This window comes from Callorhinchus milii, unplaced genomic scaffold (genome assembly GCF_018977255.1).
Source record: "Callorhinchus milii isolate IMCB2004 unplaced genomic scaffold, IMCB_Cmil_1.0 Scaffold20, whole genome shotgun sequence".
Taxonomy (NCBI): domain Eukaryota; kingdom Metazoa; phylum Chordata; class Chondrichthyes; order Chimaeriformes; family Callorhinchidae; genus Callorhinchus; species Callorhinchus milii.
Window position 1 is genome coordinate 105,715 of NW_024704761.1, and position 18,956 is coordinate 124,670.

Below are 18,956 nucleotides of genomic sequence, written 5' to 3' on the forward strand. Positions count from 1 at the left end.
GGGTTTTGGCAGCCTGAGCAGTGAGGCAGTGGCGGAGTCTGACAATGTTGTGGAGGTGGTGGTAGGCAGTGCCTGTCATGGTGTGGATGTGGGGCAGAAAGGACAGTTCAGGGTCAAACAAGACACCCAGGTTCCTGACTGGCTTAGTGAGGTTGAGTATGCAGGTTGAGGTCTTGCTGATGTTGAGTTGGAGAAAGTTGCCCCTCGTCCAGCACTTGATGTCGGACAGGCCGTCGGTCAGGACGCCAGGAGTCCTGGGGTTGAGGGTGTAGGCAGAGAGATAGAGTTAGGTATCATCTGCATGCAAGTGGAAATTTAGAAGGAAGCTATTCAGGCTATCTCAACCACCCCCATGGTAGACGGCTATTTCCCTGGTAAATTCTTCAAAGGCCGGTCTGGGCTGAGACACAAGTGTGGAATTTAGCCTCTCTACCCAGAGACTGCTGCTAATTAGCACAGATTGGAAAAATGCAGCATTTACTCTTAATTACTTCCTCAGAATAAATTATAGACTATAATAAGTTATAGTGACCTGTACACTATATGAAATAAACCAGACTATAATGAACATTGCAACAATGGATGAAGTGATGTTTTTGACACACCCAATTGGCACTGAGTGTCAATTATTTTTAATTAACAAAGCTCGCTTTGATGAGGCTGCAATAGAAAGCGGCTGAATTGAATATTGATAAATGCAGTGATTTGGAGCAATTGGCTTTTTTATACCGAGACTGCATTGGAACTGCTTGTGGAACTACTGCTTTGACCTCTCAGATCTTTCCCATCAAAGTACTACAAACAAGTTAGAACTGCTGCAACATTCCTTTTACACTATTTTGCCCCCCAAATATATAAAAATTATTGTGCAGAACTAAATATTCAGCCATCCTCACATCTCCATTATTCTCTTGTTTGTTGGCTTCTCTCATCAACCTGCCCCCTCTCCACGCCTTTTCCTGCCCACACATCACCATGTCCAATGCAGTATTTGTTCATGTTATTCTGCACCTGTCACTCTATCCCCACCACAGCTGAATTTAGTTCTTTTCTGAAGGTGTTAATCGATGCTGCGCAAATGCTCTTTCTTGGAGGCCTGCTCCGCACCCTGCGAAACCCTTGTGCAATTTGCTCTCCGTTGACCCTACAGAAAATAAGAAAAAAAGGCTACTCAATAATGGGTTTAATCTGCAAGTTGTGCTAACCATTTGCAAATGGTTAATTACAGCTTCCCTTAATTATGTACCGAGAAAAAGGATTCCAAGCGTTTCTGAAATCCTTTACATTGGTTCTTACTAGTACTATTTTGGGCACATTTACGTGCTTGTACATGGTTAACCCAACACATTTTTTGTATGTGGATTGTGAACCCAACCCTCAGATTGCATCCTGTTGTCTCCCCTCAATTTTCAGATGTCAAAATTAACTAATGCGACCATTTCATAACTGTCACATGGAACAAAGCAATTTTTACCCAAATGGAACATTTTTTAAATGTTTTCCGTTGTGGAAATGGACCAAAACAGGACTGAACCACAAAGTTTGATGCTTCAATAAACTGTCACCAAACAGAAACAATCTTAAATAACATTTAAGTACTTGTAGCATTTTTCTCGGTGTATTCAATTTCCACATTATTTTGATCCATTCCTTTCAGTCCTCTCAGAGTCTTCTCAATGATTCCACGCTCTTTTCCTCATGTAAACTACATTATAGATGACTTCAATGGAACATTTTGTGGCAGAACAATCTGTTATTTATGGAGTTGCAATGACCCCTTGTGGTAAATAATATTTTAGACATAAACTGGGCAAAACTCCTTCTCTTTTCAAATATAGTAAGTATTGCAATAGGATCTTTAACGTCTACTTGAACAGGCAGATAGGACTTTGGTTTCATGTCTCATCCAAAGGACAGCAATTCCAGCATTTTATTGGTGCATCAGCCTGCATTGTGAGTTCAAAGTCTCTAAATGGGGCTTAAACCAACAACTTTCTGACTCTAAGGTGAGAATACTCCCAACTGAGCCACGTTGACACTTGGCTGATGAAAACAGTCAAAGGTGAGAAAAAGACATGGGAGCCCTTAGTACCACCATCGTTGAATAACCATGTTTTTACCCCTGTTATTGGGAGCATGCTCGGCTGGGGTCAGAGTCTTGTTGGTGAAAGTCTCACATCAAGAATTGAGCTGATTGTGAAGGCTGACGATTAGTGCAGTAATAGGAGGAACACGACGTTGTCTTTTGGTTAAGATCTTACACTGAGATCATGTTTGCCAGTTCAAGTGGACATTAAAAATACAATCAGAAATGGGAAGGGAGTTTCTCCCTGTATCCCGGCTAACAATCTAACAGATCAATTGCTCATTCACCTCATGGTTTTGAAACTTTGCTGCGTTCAAAAAAACTGCCACACTTGTCACTACACTTTACAGTATGTAAATGATAAGAGCTATATCAAACACAAGAATTATTATTACTGTAAAATGATAAATATCACAAGAAATGTTGTAGCCTTTAGGTGGCACTGTTTAGCTATCGTACCACGTTAGGTTTAAGAATAAGTATTTGGAATAAGAGATGCACTGGTTGCAGTGAATCACTATTAATTTCTTTAATAACTGTGTTCACAATTAAAGTAGATATTAACAAAATATATTGGTGTCTTTGAACCTTTATGAACATCACATTATTTTGAGACAAGTATTTGTTGTACTGTACACTGCAACCCAAATGAGTGATAATTGAGTATTTAATGGACAATAATAACACTCCACACATACATAACATTCACCGTGGACCATTTTGTTCATGCATAAAATAGTAATAGGTTAGTGCCACTGAAATGCTACATTAATTATATTAAGACAATCATTAACCTACAGACGCAAAGCAGCTTTAATCCGATATTCATCAGCATACCATACCCCCAGCACTGCATTGAGAACTAACAGGAACTTTTAAAAAAATTAAAATAGCCTGAAATGATTTTTAACTGAACAAATATAAATTTTCCAGGAGTATCAACCCAGCAATTAATTCCTTCGGAATAATTAAAACCAAATTATCAACGTAATTTATGCATCTTCCCAAAGCAGTGTTGCGAGGAGCGATTGGTTTGAGATTCTTTGATTGAAGTACAGACATTCTGGAACCTTTGAGGAGTAAAAAGTAATTTTTCGTTATCCAAATATACTTTCTTTTCTTTCAAGGTAGATCTGTCATACTGATTGCCTGTAAACCTTTGTTGATTCAAAATACTTTTGAAACTGATTGAAGAGATAGGCAACAGATGGGGTCTCCTTGATGCTTGTTTCAGTAGAAGCATAAACAGCAGAACCAGAGGGTGTGAAGGATCCACTGGGGGCAGAGATTCTTCCCACTCAGCTCCTGTTAATCTTGTGGGCCAAAGCCCTACGAGGCAGTGTCGCAGCTGGACAAGCAGCAGGAAAGACAGACAGTTCTCTCCATGGAAACTTGTGAAGTTTCAGCTGATTCAACTCCAATGGTTATCCCACAAAACAACAAAGACAAATTGCATTAATATAGCACCTTTCATATCTGCAGGACATCCCAAGGATATGGACAATGAGGGGTTTGATCCTGAGCTGCAGGTTGGGAACAGAGAGGGATGGATGGCAGAGAGTATGGAGAAGGGAAGATGACCAAAGGCCCGGTTGTAGAGTCAGGTCTTGGGTGGGGTGGGGGCTGTTAAGGAAGCTCTCCCTCACCCACTGCACTAAACTCTCTCGGGAATTAGCTAAGCAGCGACATCTCTCCAAAGACATTGTGGTATTGCTGGAGTTTAACCAGCTAAAACCGTGCAGTTTATCATGGCAAACAAAGGTAAGCTTTCCATTTCTTGTCAAATAGGACCACCTAACCTTCAGGGGCTTTGGCTCATAGAGTTATAACAGGAGCTGAATTGGACAGCGACTGATCTTGAGTAGAAACATGGAAACTTCATTCTGAGAGATTAATTTTCTAATGGACTTGTGTGCCACAAAATGCAGCACAATAATCCTTCACCTTAAATCATTCAACAGATTTGATTAATGGTGCTGTTTATCTCCTGCTAACACAGTCTAAAAGTATGATTATTCTGTGAACTAACTCAGCGCCTTGGGACGTCCTCTCAATGTGAAAGGCACTCTATAAATGTAATTCTGTTGTTGTTGTTGGCAGGTAATGAATTTCCAAAGAAGTTTGAGTTATTCTGACTGATAACTGGATGCTGCCCAGAAGGGGCATTGCTGAGGCTGGTATTTGTGATTTATGTGCAGGGATTGAGGTTGGAGATCGGTGGCCAATATCCTCATTTGCTCAGTTTGTACAAAATACAGAGGAACACCTTTATAATGTTTCCTGCTACTGTAGAATAATAACCCTTACATTTGGTATAGCACCTTTCATGTCGTCGAGATCCCTCAACACGTTTCACAGAATTTATTGTAAAGTGCAGTGACTGTGTGTTTTGTTGTTGAACCCAATGTAAAAGGAAATGAGAGGTCAAATGCCTCCAGGAGAGGATGGTGGAGGGGAGAGGGGGCAACAAGTTAGGCTGCGAGAGTCTTACAACATTACCATTTGCAGCTTTTGTGTCATTATTTACACTGTCTGATCAGTGAGTTGTCCCATTCTGTTAAGTAATGAGGTCAATTTGGGCACCAACAAGGTGTTGGACAGTGGCAAAAGAACTTACTTAATTTATTATCTTTTCCCCAAGGACATTGCCCCCGACTGAACTCTTAAAATTGTCTCCCAAACCTTAAATCTCGCGGCTGTCTCCTGCTATTGGTTTCTCTCCTGTAGCTTTGATTTCCCTTTGGGCCCAACCACTTGACACATTTGATCTCTTCGCAAACAGTTTAAAAATACAGTGGCCATTTCAGCCAGTTATTTCGGCCAGCTTTCTTGAAAGGACCCGAGACCTTTTTTTTCCACTGTGAAATGTTTTTAGGTAATATTTGGCAAAAGGATTTTGAGGCTGATTTATAACTATAATAATGATAATCCTCACATTTGGTTTAGCAGCTTTCAAATTGGGAAGATGTCCCAAAGTGCTTCGTAGGATATACTGTCAAGTGTATGTTTTGTGAGTGACTACCAGGATCAAAACAACTCTAGAAATTTCTCATGATATTTATATATTTAGGTCGCTCACAGGGCGACAGATAGGAAGGACATATTTGACAGAGTACTGGTTGCTGCCACGCTCTCAGTGTTCCTTGCGCCCATAAAATACAGTCAATCCGCTTTAGAATATATTATCTGAAGTGCATTGAGACGTCTCAAAGACGTGATATGGCACTCTATCAAATGCAAGGATTATTATTATTCTTTGCTGGAACGTTGTATCAGAGCAGTGTCAGAGGAAATGAGGTCAGACAAATTGATTCGGATAAACTACCTCAATGTTAGTTTGTTTTCAGGAAACAAGATTGGCAGACAGTTTGGACATCAAACGGCTTGAAGTTTTGGTGGTTTTAATCAAGCCTTATTAAAGAAAATGGGTAAGTAGTTTCACAGGCAAACAGAGAAGTATGTGTGCGGGTTTATGTATGTATTTACTTTCAAATTTCAAAGCGCTTCACGGGTTCATAGAAAAGAAAATGTGGAAGAATTCTTTTTTTTAATGAGCAGTTGCTATAGGCAACCAGCTTCTCTTTTTCTCCCCAGCGATGAACACTTCCCTCCAGCCTGACCAACCACAAGCTCGCGTTCATTGACACACTTTCTGATGTCTTACGAGTCTGCTGATCTCTCCGCGTACAGACAGTGGACATGACTGGATCCAAAGCCTCTCAGTGTCGAGTTTGAAAGGCACGGAGTGAGCCAGGGGCTGAATTCCCAGTGTAAAATCTCCTGACTCAGAGTCTCCCAGGTGAGGGCACGTTCCACAGCGCAAAAGCCAACGATGCACTTCACATGGGTGAGTTTCCAGCCTCAGCTGACATTCCAGTGCAGTGACGGGGGAGTGCTCTGCATTGTCAGCAACAATGTCCTTCTGATAAGATGTTAAACCGAGGTCCAGGTGAATGGTAGAGACCATTTGAGCAACCTGATGGTACGCAGTAGTCTTTCCTTGTTCTGTACATGCCCATTGGAGGCAGGGATTTAAGATCATGGGCACAGAGGACGTTCACTAGAATGAAACAAGGGATGAGAGACTGGAGGAGGGACTCGGGCTGTTATCATAAAATCCTAAATGTAAAGGCAGAGAGGTATGAAAGCTAACACCAGGTAATAATAATAATAATAATCCTTGCCTTTGATATAGCGCCTTATCAAGCTCTGTTAGGCCTTGATGCTTACATATAGATCAAAGAAAGTTAAAGGGCTACCGAATAATTTTAAAAACTGTGAATGGTTTCCTTACTCCACACTCCTCTGTTTACCTAGCAGTAAGTAGGAACTTGGTTGTTAGCCAATTACCACCAGGCTTGGTACAGTGAAGCTGATCAGACAAACACGAGAGACGACCGAGATGAAGAAAGGCCCTACAGCCTCTCACTGCAGCCTCATTTCATTCTGGGGGGAAACCCAGAGTAAATCAAACTTGCACCAACAGTGGAAACCTTATTTAAATGCATTAATGTAACCTCGAAGCAGGATTCTATTATCGACTGAAATGAAGTGGGTGAAATTCTCCCTGCTGGTGGCCGATCCCGTGTTGATATGAGAGATGCGCGAGGCTGTTAGTTACTGGGGGCTAAAGTAAACACAGCTGAAGGACCAGTAATTAACTGTAACCAAAGGACATAATAAAACAAATACTGACGGCAAATTCCTGACCGCGAGTGTTTAATGTCTTGTCCTGAGTGATGACCTTCAGTGCAGGATAACAGCAGCTGAAGGCAACATGATCAGAGCACATCTTTGTGATCGATCAATGAGAAAGGCAAATTAACGCTACAGTAATTAGGTTCAGATTGGTCAGTGTTGTGCTGAGGGCTGGACTGACTCTGCCTCGACTCACAGCCTTTGAAACAAGGAAGGGCTCCATCTCCTCCAGTCCTGAATTGGGAAGATAGAGATTGAAGAAATAATTTATAGCAGTAGTTTATAATCCTGCTGTACCATCCTTTCCTAGCTGCCTGGTACAGTATCATGTGATGGCCAAGAAAGGTGTATGTTGACCATACATCAAAAAGAAGATTGTAACAAACCTTAACTGCTTGTTCAGGAAGATCCTATAATTATAATAATCCTTGCATTTGATACAGCAGCTTATCACGTCGTCAAGATGGCTCAAAGCACTTTGTAGGATTTTACTGTAAAGCGTAGTGACTGTGTACTGGTAGGCGAATGCGCCGACACAGCAATGCCTGCAAACAGCCATGAAGTCAGTGACCAATTTTATCTGGAGGATAAATGCAGGACAAGAACACTTCCCTTTCTAATAGTGCGGTGATATCTTTAACAGCCACCTGAATGGAAAGATGGGACGAGTAGCGTCACATGATCTTTAAAATCTCTCCTCGCAGGCAGATGGGACCTCGGTCTATGGTGTCACCTAAAGGACATCATCTCCAACCAAGCATCACCGCACTGCAGTATAAGCCTAGAAAATGTGCTCCAATCCCCATGTGGATCCCCAAATCCTTAGACTCAGTGGTAGGAATGCTGCCAACACTGCCAAGGTGACTTCTCACCCACTATTACTGTTGTACTTTTGGCTCATACACTTATTGGATAAGATATCACCAGACTTCATTGCCTCCTGGTCCAGCTGTACAGAGGTCTTAGGGTAAAATTTACAATGATCAATAAGCATTGTGGATGTAAATTACACCGGCAGCAGTTATCGAACGTTGGAAACTTCACACCCCACCCTCTCCACCATTGTATCTATTCTCTCACTGGATAAAACTATTAATTCCAAGCCCTCGATGAAAGAGTCTCTCAGAACTCTTGGCAACACTCCAATAATGTTAATTGATATTATTTGTATTACAAATATTTGGAAAGTCACGGGCTGTCACGTCGCATTGATTGTTCTGAAAGCCTTCCTGAGGCCATTCCCTATGAGTGAGCTGCAGCTTGTGCCCAGTCTAGCCGTGTCCGTGGCTCGGAGCCTGTTCAACATCGATTGTTTCCAGTTACAGCTTGGCTCAGAGTGGCACATTGGTAATCAATTCCAGCCAATCGCAAACAAACTCACAACAGAAAAGCAAAATCCATGAAACTTTGGCCTATTTGACTTTCTTCCACGATACAACAACAACAACATTCCATTTATTGAGCGCCTTTCACGTCGGGAGGACGTCCCAAGGCACTGTACAGTTGGGTCAGGACCCGAGCAAGGGGGAAATGGTCAGGGGGAAGGGAGGGAGTGAGGAGGGTGTACAGAGTCGAGAGGGGAGCTGAAGTCACGGTCAAAGAGAAAGGTCTTGAGACCGGCCTTGAAGGAGGAAAGGGAGGAGGCAAGGCGAAGGCACTGGGGGATAGAGTTCCAGAGCCTCGGGGCTGAGAGGCTGAAGGCCCGGCCACCGATGGTAGGGCGGTTGGGGCGGGGGATGTGGAGCAGACCGGAGCCAGAGGAACGGAGGGTACGGGCAGGTAGGTAGGGGGATAGTAGGTCGGAGAGATAGGAGGGAGCAAGGCCGTGAAGGGCTTTGTAGGTGAGGATCTTGAATTCGATCCTCTGGGGGATGGGGAGCTGTGGAGGCGAGCGAGGGTGGGAGTGATGTGTTCCCGAAGCCTGGTGCGGGACAGTACACGAGCTGCAGAGTTCTGAATGACCTGCAGTGTGGAGGGAGGTGCCGGGAAGGCCGGCGAGGAGAGAGTTCCCATAGTCCAGCCTTGAGGTGATAAAGGCGTGGACCAGAGTTTCAGCCGCGTGAGGGGTGAGGTAGTGCCGTAGTCTGGCGATGTTCCGGAGGTGATGGAAGGCGGTGCCAGTTGTGGTGTGGATATGGGGGAGAAAGGATAGCTCAGGGTTGAACAGAACGCCGAGGTTCCTGACTGGCTTTGAGAGGTGGAGAGTGCGGCCTTGGATGCTGATGCTGTCAGCGCCTGAGGTGCGGAGGCGCTGACGCGAGCCAATCAGGAGGGCCTCAGTTTTGCGCACGTTGATACATAGACTTACGGCACAGAAACAGGCCATTCAGCCCAACCTGTCATTATATGCCACATGAAGCCCCAGTCCTCCTAATCTCCTTTCCTGTACCCCTCTATTCCCTTCTCCCTCAAGCAGGCATCATGTTTTCTTTTAAATACATTATTGCTGTTTACTTCAACCACAGCTTCAGGCAGTGAGTTGCACAATCTCACCACCTTCTGCGTGAAGAAGTTGCTCTTAAACTTCCTATTAGATCTACCATTGGCAAACTCATATATATGTCCACCAATCATGGACTCACCAAAAAATAAAAACAGCCCATCAATATCCACCCTATCAAATCCTTATCCCGACCCTATTGTCTTCCCAGTACAGCATCCTTGAACTTGAGCTTTATCATATCAAGTAAACAGTCAAAGTGCTTCACAGAATATACTGTAGAGTGTGTTGACTGTATATTTGTAAGTGAACTCTGCAGGCTACAGCATAGAAGTAAAGATAGGAAGCACATGTATGGACAGAAGGGAGCTTGCCAAAGGGGATGCTGTTGTTGTTGTTGCTGCTTTTGCTGCGGATTATTAGTTGATTCATTGCTCACCTTGTTACAACCATGTGAGACAACAATAAACAAGGCCAACAGGATGTTGGGTTCTGTTGTTAAATCTGTAAATCAGATTGTATAATGCTCTGCTCAGGCTGATCACCATCACATACAGGAGCTGTCTAGGCCCCAGAGGCTGTGGAGAAGAGAGCAATGTTAGAGGAATGAGCTACGAGCCACACTTGGACAAGGTAAGACATTTCAGCTTTGAAAAGGGAAGTCTTACTGAGGGGACCTTATGGACATATATAGTGGGTTTGAGAAATATAACATCATTAAATGGCTCCAGTGCTTTGGCCTCCACCACCCTTCCTGGTGTCCTGTTTCAGCTGTGTTACCCCCTCCCCCCACAAATCATTAAACCATCAGGCACTGAGTAGCCTCTTCCTGCAGCTTCCTGATTTATTCTGCTAAAGACTCACATTTGCAGAATGAATTACACATCACAAAGATATCACCATAACCAGGAAATACAAATCTCCATCATTTACCTGCAAAAAAAAAAGCTGTTTCTGCAGAATCACTGGGCGCAGAGTTCTTTTGGCCATTTTTGTGTGGGAACCACCAGATTACTTGAATTTAATGTGTTCGTGTCTTTGCAGATACAATTCAGGACGTCAGCTCTTACCTCCCTCCCCACCCCCACCTCCCGCTACAGGCCGGCAAATCTATGCGGGAAAAGTATGTAATTAATCGTGGCGGTTTCAGTGCATTCATTTAGCCTGTCTGCATGAGTCACCCCATTTCACTGTAATGGAGTGACATTAATTTAGCTCCCCCCACCCGCTCCCTTTTAACTGCATTCTTTGAACAGTGTGAGCCACACTCGCAGGCATTTCATACACTTTTTGAAAGCGTTTTGCACTTTCGAAGCAAGCGAGAACAGGGAACAGAGATCAGCTTTTCTAGTTGAATTTGTAATGTGTTGGTACATTATTCTTATGGGCATCGTGCTGAAATGCAGCCCAATTCGATTGATTTTTTTCCCTCTGTGTCAAAATTGTTCTGAAATTGAGAAAGGACCCATGGCATCAATCTTGCTGTCGACTGTGCAATAGGAAGTCATTTTTTGACTTGAAATTGACATTTTAGCAGCAATCTAAATTAGAGATAGGTTTCACCTCCCTCTCACTACCAGGATGTCATTGTTACTGAATCAATGTTAAATAGTCCCTATGTAATCATTCCCAATCAAAGACTGCAGTGAACAAATGCTACTTGTCAGTAAATTATCCCTCAATCATAAGAAAGGCCAGTGCTGTAAAATATGCACTCTAGCTCCCCCCTGTGGTTTGTAAAAGCAGATACCGTGTGCTGAACCTCACATAAGTCACATCAGTCATATGGGACCAGACAGTTAATATGACTCATGCAAAGTGTGAGTTAAGTCAAACTTCCATAGAATATCAACTCTTGAGCAGGACTGGGGCAGATGTACGACTTAGGCGATTGTATAATTTATGCGTGTTTTACTGTAATACTGAAAAGTCTAGAATATCCACTCGCTCAGGTTACAGACAGGGCTTTGGACAGACATCAGAGAGTATTAACGACCCCATGAACTGAATGTTCAAACACCAAACTGATCACAAAGAAACTTAGGGGGCGGCAGAGGATTTGTCAAAACGCTGCAAATTAAATTAATATAATATACCAAGCACAATAACATCTTGTAGCCTCTCAAAGGTTTGTCCTAAACCAAGTCTCAGATGAAAATAATAATTTAGTCACTAAATCCACAACTGTTTGTGGGACACTACTGTGTGCAATTTGCTGCTGCATTTCTCCCACAAAATACAGTCAGTTCATTTTACAGTATATTCTGTGAAGCACTTTGAGACCTCTCGAAGACGTGATATGGCGCTGTATCAAATGCAAGGATTATTATTAAGGATTATTGTTAACATTAACACACAATAGTGTACTGAATGGACGAGTCAAACTGTAAGTTAGTGCAGGAGAATGACTTTGATATAGCATTCAAACTCGAAGTGTAAAATTAAAAATAAAATTTCTCTTTGCAAATGCAGTTTGAATTTCTCATTAAATAGCCGTCTCCTCTTTCGCTTGATGATGTATAATTCCTAGAGCCAGGATCTGCATACTCTGTCTGTGAATATAAAAAGCTTAAAGAGGATTGTACAACTCTCAGGCGTGTTGCAATTCTGGCACCTCAGGACATCATTACTGTAGCTTGGTACAAATGTACCTGTGGGATCCATTGCCTCATCAAATGCACTCTGTTTCCAAACGAGGGGTTGCTGGAAGCTTTGCATTTGATTGCATTCTTCAATTCCAACCATTATGTGTTTATTTCCCAATGCGTTCTTCCTGTGTGGACAGTAAAGACTCCCAAATCTTCGTCATCAGAATGACAAAATGAATTAGTGCAGCAATAATGTGGTGCAGAGATATGGAGATACATGGGCTGATCAGGGCAATGATCTTTGTGAGTGACAGGGGAAGAAAGGAATTTTATTGATACCTTACAGGCTGGGCTACTGGTATGTTTAACTGTAAAGCTAATACCTTCTCTCCCTTCCCATTAAATCTGTTTTGTGTGGACATAAGGCCAGAGTTTGACTTTGTTAGTGGCCATTGAGAAGCGACGATTACCAAGAAGGATATGAATGTAACTTTCCTATTTAAAAGTACCTGGGTTTATTCTCTTATCTAACTGACCAGCTAACCATCAGTGGTCAGTGAAAACCATTACATTATATTTAGTGTTACAGTAGCTTCCTGTGCATTTACATCACTGACAGTAAATTTGGGCTTTGGCGACTTTCAACAGATTGCATTGTGGAGCAGTATTGAGGTTTACGAAAGCGTGAACATGTTAATGCATAATAAACCCATCAAGAAATAATTTGTTGGATTTTTCCATGCAATTTTATACGGGGGGAATAATGTGGAATCCCATTTAGGGCACTAAAGGGCAACATCTGAGTTTCTTTTGGCTTATAACGTACCACCTCGCCCACTCTGTGCTCCAATGGGTTTCAATCTCACCTTTATGCTTACGTTTTCATTGTCCACAGTCGCAAAGACAGATTTCAATTGCCCAGTGCCCACATTCTGAAGCCAATCCCATCTGTAGTGGGAGGAACAGCCAGAACAGTCTGACTGTAATGTGTGTTCAGCTGGTCACTCGGTCTAACACACAACCAACTTGGGAACACGACCCTCTCTGTAGAGAACATAAATTGGGGTTAGATTAGCTCCTGCATTTCAGAAAGTGTTAGAGCCACAACTGAATTCTCACATTTGGCACAAAGTGGATGCTGCAGTCAAAGCCTACATTTCTGAACGGTATTTTGATAATAACATAATAATAAGTAATAATAATAATATTATTATTATTATTAATTATTAAATTTCTGAACGGTATTTTGATAATAATAACATGCTAATAACTCGCATTCGTATCAGCTCCTTTCACGTTAAAACAAATGCCTCCGAAAATAAACGTCTTCATAACAAGTGTCGTTTCGAAGTGCTTTGTGAAATGTAATTAATTCAGAGATTAAGCGGATTTTAGCGGTATAGTGGTAATGCAGCAGCTAATCTGCTCCACCCACAGCGAGTGAAACGCAACTGGAGGAATAAAAAGAGAAATGAAAAAAATTATTAAACTCAAAGGGAAATAACAATTACAGTGGTTTCCACATTAATACAGATCAGCCCCAATTTGAACATGAAAAGGTCTGTGTGTGTGTATATGAGTGTTTGTGAGTGAGTGTATGTGAATAGGTGTATGTATGTGTGTGTGAGTGTATGTGTGTGAGTGAGTGTGTGTATGTGTGTCAGTGAGTGAGTGTGAGTATATGCATGTGTGTCAGTGTGTGTGAGTGAGTGTATGTAGGTCAGTGTATGTGTGTTTGTGAGTGAGTGTATGTATGTGTGTCCGTGTATGTGTGAGTGAAGGTGTGAGTGTATGTATGTGTGTGAATGTGAGTGTGTGTGTATGTATGTGTGTCAGTGTATGTGTGCGAGTGAGTGAGTGTGTGAGTGTCTGTCTATCTGTCGTTATAATCTTGTACTCACTAGGATCGAATCTCTCCACCTCGTTTCTGTCATTTCAAAGTTGCGAAAAAATCCTGAACTGGATCTTCCACAGCCTTGTGAACAACTGGAATGTTTTGCTGACATCACACTTCATATTAATGCCTGAACTCAGATCAGCAGCTCAGGAGATATGCAGAGAGTCAAGGCCTGTTGCATATGGCTATTGGTCAGAAACATCTCAAGTGAGAGCACTTTACTGTGCTAGTTTTCAGAAGAGAAGGCAGAGTTAGATGAGAGCCTTTCCTTTATTGCTATGTAACAAGACTGCACAAGGTATGAAAAAGGCATTTCAAGGTTCTGTCCAACGCATTACATCAACACAACACATCCCGAGGCACCAGAAACCTTTACAGATATCGAATAAGTTCACTTTGTTGCTGAGATCAAACGGAAAATGATTACTTATTGCAGGAAATAGCAGACAATTCAGACCATGTGTTACTATTTTTTCCTTGAATGGAATAAGCCCTCTTTAAACTACAACAAATTGCATTTATATTGCGCCTTCCACGTTGGAATGACATCCGAAGCCCCTGCACAGTGAAGGGTTTGTACCTGAGCTGGGGTTAGAATCAAGAGGGGTGGAGGATAACTGAAGGCACAGTCAAAGAGGAAGGTTTTGAGATGGGCCTTGAAAGAGACGAGGTGAAGGGATCCTGAAATGGAGTTCCAGAGGGTGGGGGCAGAAAGGCTGAAGGCCTGAAGAGTCGAACTGGACACCAAGGTTCTGTACTGGCTTGGTGAGGTTAAAAGAGATAAAACGTTTCATATTGTTATTATTAATGGAATATAATAGTAATTACAACTCCTAAAAAGCATCATTTACATATTGATATATACCATAACAAGCAGTCAAATACGCAAGGTTGGATCTTCTACTATACCCTGAATTAAGCCTAAATTTGTGCTTTTCCAAAATGCTCCCATTTCGCTGCTAACATTTTGAGTATTTATGTGTTTTGAAAATATAAGGTCTGAAATTCCACCTTGACCTAGCCAATAAGACCATTTTTAGCTTCAATTTAAGATTGTTCAGAACTATGGAAAGTCCTCAAATCCTGTCTTTTCTCCACAGTTGTTAAGAAGAAGTGGTTTCCAAATTACAAGAGAATTTAACAATTTCCCACAATTCTGCACGACCTTAAATTGTAAAGACAAAATGAGGTCACAACAACAACGACAAATGACATTTGTATTCTGCCTTGTCACAGGCTGAGATTAGGTGGGTTTAGATTTCAGGTCTGGGTGTCACTGAGTCCAAGCTGTAGTCACTAGCCATCAAACAGGGCAGAGGCAGTAAAATGATCTGTAACTAGTGTTAGCACATCCATGGACAGATGTAGCCAAACTACCGAAGCTCAGCTTTGCTGTAATAATAATAATGCATTTGATATAACAAGAGAGAGACCTGGGTTTGATTCCCGGCATTGGGTGAAACTTTGGGCAAGTTTCCTTACTCCACATGCCTGATAATAATCCCTCAAGAAAACAAAATAATAAATTGGTCACTTCAACCTCTAACTGTTTGTGTGTGCACAATTAGCTGCCCACAAATATACAGTCAATTGACTTTACAGTCTATTGTGTCAAGCGCTTTGAGACATCTCGAAGACGTGAAAAGCGATATCTCAAATGCAAGGATTATTATAGTGCCTTATCACATGGTTGAGATGTCTTAAAGCGCTTCACAGACTATACTCTAAAGTATATTGACTGTGTGTTTTGTAGGCTAAGTGTGTAGTCTGTGTCTAAGCAGAACTCGCGAGGATTAGCCATGGCGTCTGGGATTCACTTTCAACAACAAGTCCTTTGGTGACTCTGGCAGTTTGGGTATTTTCTAAGCTTGTGTTGGGCAAACAAGTGAGTCACAACCCAACATTGTAGGACATCAAAGCTCAGAAGCAGGCCATTCGGCTGGTCACTGCTGTTTGTCTCCACATGAGCCACTGAATCTCATTTTAACTTCATCACGACACACTTTAGTATCCCTTGTTTATACACATCTACCTAATCCCCTTTTTAAATAAGAACATTGAAGGACTGTGCCTGGGGAATGTTTATATTGTGCGGGGTTTGTTGGAATTCAGCATGTTATCTCTTATTTATATACAACAACAACAAGATTCCATTTATAGAGCGCCTTTCACGTCGGGAGGACATCCCAAGGTGCTGGACAAATGGGTCAGGACCCGAGCAGGGGGGAAATGGTCAGGGTGAGCGGAGGGAAGGGAGGGAGCGAGGAGGGGGTAGAGAGTTGAGAGGGGAGCTGAAGGTACGGTCAAAGAGAAAGGTCTTGAGACCGGCCTTGAAGGACGAAAGGGAGGAAGCGGCGAAGGCACTGGGGATGGAGTTCCAGAGCCTCGGGGCTGAGAGGCTGAAGGCCCAACCACCGATGGTAGGGCGGTTGGGGCGGGGGATATGGAGGAGACTGGAGCCAGAGGAACGGACATTTTATACATTTTATAATGTATAAAATTGTATTTAATCTCTAATAATCCTTGCATTCGATATAGATCCTTATCACCTCATTGAAACATTTCAATGTGCTTCACAGAACGTATTGTAAAGTGTAATGATTGTGTGTTTGGAGGTGAACGCGACAAGCAATTTGCGCACAGCAACATCCTACAAACAGTCAAGAAATTAACGACCCAATTTTTTTTATCAAGGGAATTCTTGATCAGGACACTGGGAGAAATTCCTTTTTCTTTCTGACTAGTGCTATGGGCTCTTTAACATCCACCTGAACAGGAGACAGGACCACAGGTTGATGCCACCTCTGAAGGACAATGCAGGGTTCCCCAAGCATTGCTTTGGAGCATCAGCCTAGACTGTGAGCTCAAAGTCCTGATGTGAGGCTTGTAACCTTCTGACTCCGAGGCGATTGTGCTACTGACTGAGCCAGGCTGACACTGTTCCTTTCCTCCTCCAAAAAAGGATGAGGACACACTACTACAATCCAATTGACATTTCAGACACAAGTTGATAAAACTGTGAAAAGGCAGCTTCCAAATTAGGCCAGAATTCAAAACTATGCACGGTTCTGCAGGATCTTATCATGTTCTCGTACGGGAAGACGAGGTGGCATTGTGGAGCCTTGATGACGTCTAGCCAATGTCTCAACGGTTGTTTGAGGAACAGTGCTCTACGCAAGTGGGCTGCAGCATTCACCTACAAATGCACAGTCACTACACTTCACAGTAAAATCCTGTGAAGTGCATTGAGACATCCCCCCAAAGGTGAAAGGCACAACATCAAATGCTGGTATTATTATTAATAATAATATTATTATTAATAATATCTTATTCTCTATTGCTGGGCAATCATTGAAGCTGGGTTTACTGTGGGAAAGGTGGCTTCCAGATCAAGAGTGAATTTAACAATCACTTTTTATGCCGTGGACGAGTTGCGGGTCTTCTCGGTCGCTTGCTGCAGTTGGAGTCCCGGCAGTTTGAGGACCTCGGCTGGATTCTCGGAGAAGGGATTCTCGTTCTCGAAGTGGGACAGTAGGTGGGGGTTCCTGGGGAGGCTCTGGATGGTTGGCGAATCGGCAAATTTGTCAAAGTGGATTTCTGTAGCCTTTTTGTACCTCCAGCACTCGATGGCGTTCTTCATCAAGCAGAAGAAGACGACAGACAGCACCGAGCAGATGACCACCACGACCCCCCAAACCAGACCATCCTCAAATTTCACTTTGCGGCGGACACGAGCGGCAGTGGAGTTTGTCACCACCATGGCGCTGGAAGGGGTGGTGCCCGGCGTGGGAGTGGGCACCACTGTCAGGCGGGTCAGACCGATGGCTGAACCCTCAGTGTTGGAAGCCAGGCAAGCGTACAGCCCTGAGGACTGCAGCTCCACCAACGGGAGGTGCAACACCCCGTCCTCACTGGGGAGAGAGGAGTCCCCCGAGTCCACAACCTGGGTGCCGTTGGGTAGAAACCAAATCACGGATGGTTTGGGAAGTCCGTCTGCGCCGCAGGAAAGGGACAAAGTGAGCAGCTCTGTTGTGCAGATTTCTTTGTAGGTCGTTGCGACAGATGGAACCTCGCATGGAGGTGTGGCTGAGCTCCAGTTGCAAGTCAGATTGTTGGATGCAATAGCCTGTGTGAACCACCAATTGCCTTGATACAAAGCCCCCCTATACTGACACTCACAGCTCAGGTTGTTCCCGAGAAGGACCAGCTGGAAATCGGTCTTGAGGAACGAGAAGCCAAACCAAAACAGAGATACAGTTTTCAGCCTGTTGTTTGTAAGATTTAACCTCTTGAGTTTAACTAAACCTGCAAAGGTCTTGTCCTCAATGAATCTCAACTGGTTCCCCGAGAGGTCGATGTCCTCCAGGTTCTCGCTGTCTGTGAAGGTTTGCTGGGTGACTGTGCAGAGATGGTTGTTCCTCAGGGACAGTATATTTGCCCGCAGGCCGGCAAAGGCATTGGGATGCATTGCCGCATCACTGAGGCTGACGTTATCTAGGATTAGGGTCTGGAGGTTGGACAGATGCATGAATGCCTGGGAGTTCACGTACACGATGATCATCTGCCGAATCTCCAGGAGCTCCAGGGGCAGGAAGTTCTCAAACGTCGACATGTCCAAAATAAAGACTCCACAGTGATCCAGAACCAGTGTCTTTGTGTCACTCGTGTCAGGGTTTCCAGCCAAGGGCTGAGACAGAGAGTCAGCACCTTGAGCACAACATGTGGTGAGAGAGCCCGTGCAATTGCAGTTTGATGGACACATCCACACTGTAGAGCACTGGATTACAAGCAGCGCCAGGATGTACAGCCAAGTCCCCATTCTCCTAGCAAGGAAAAAAATCAGGTTAATTGCTTTTTAGTACAAACTCATTGCTTGTTGGATTTCGCACACCATTAGGTGAGTGGTCAATCTTAGCCCGAACTGAAATAGAATCTGGTGACATGGCAACCAGTGTAAATGGACAGGGTGTCTACAACCCCATCTTATACCCGTTACAAAAGCAAACTATGGAGGAGTTGAAACGAGCTGTCAGAGATGTGTTTCGCCTCCTCACTCCATCCATGTTGCGGAAGTGTGACGCCAAAAATGGCGACGGATCATTAACTGTCATGAAAATGATGTCACTCAAACACTCACACCCATCCTCTGGATGTCTAAATATGGTTAAGCTTGTACTGAATAAAATTAAGTACTTCTAAATACAATTATCATCATTCTTCCACATGTGTCAGTTGTTGGTCAGTGCA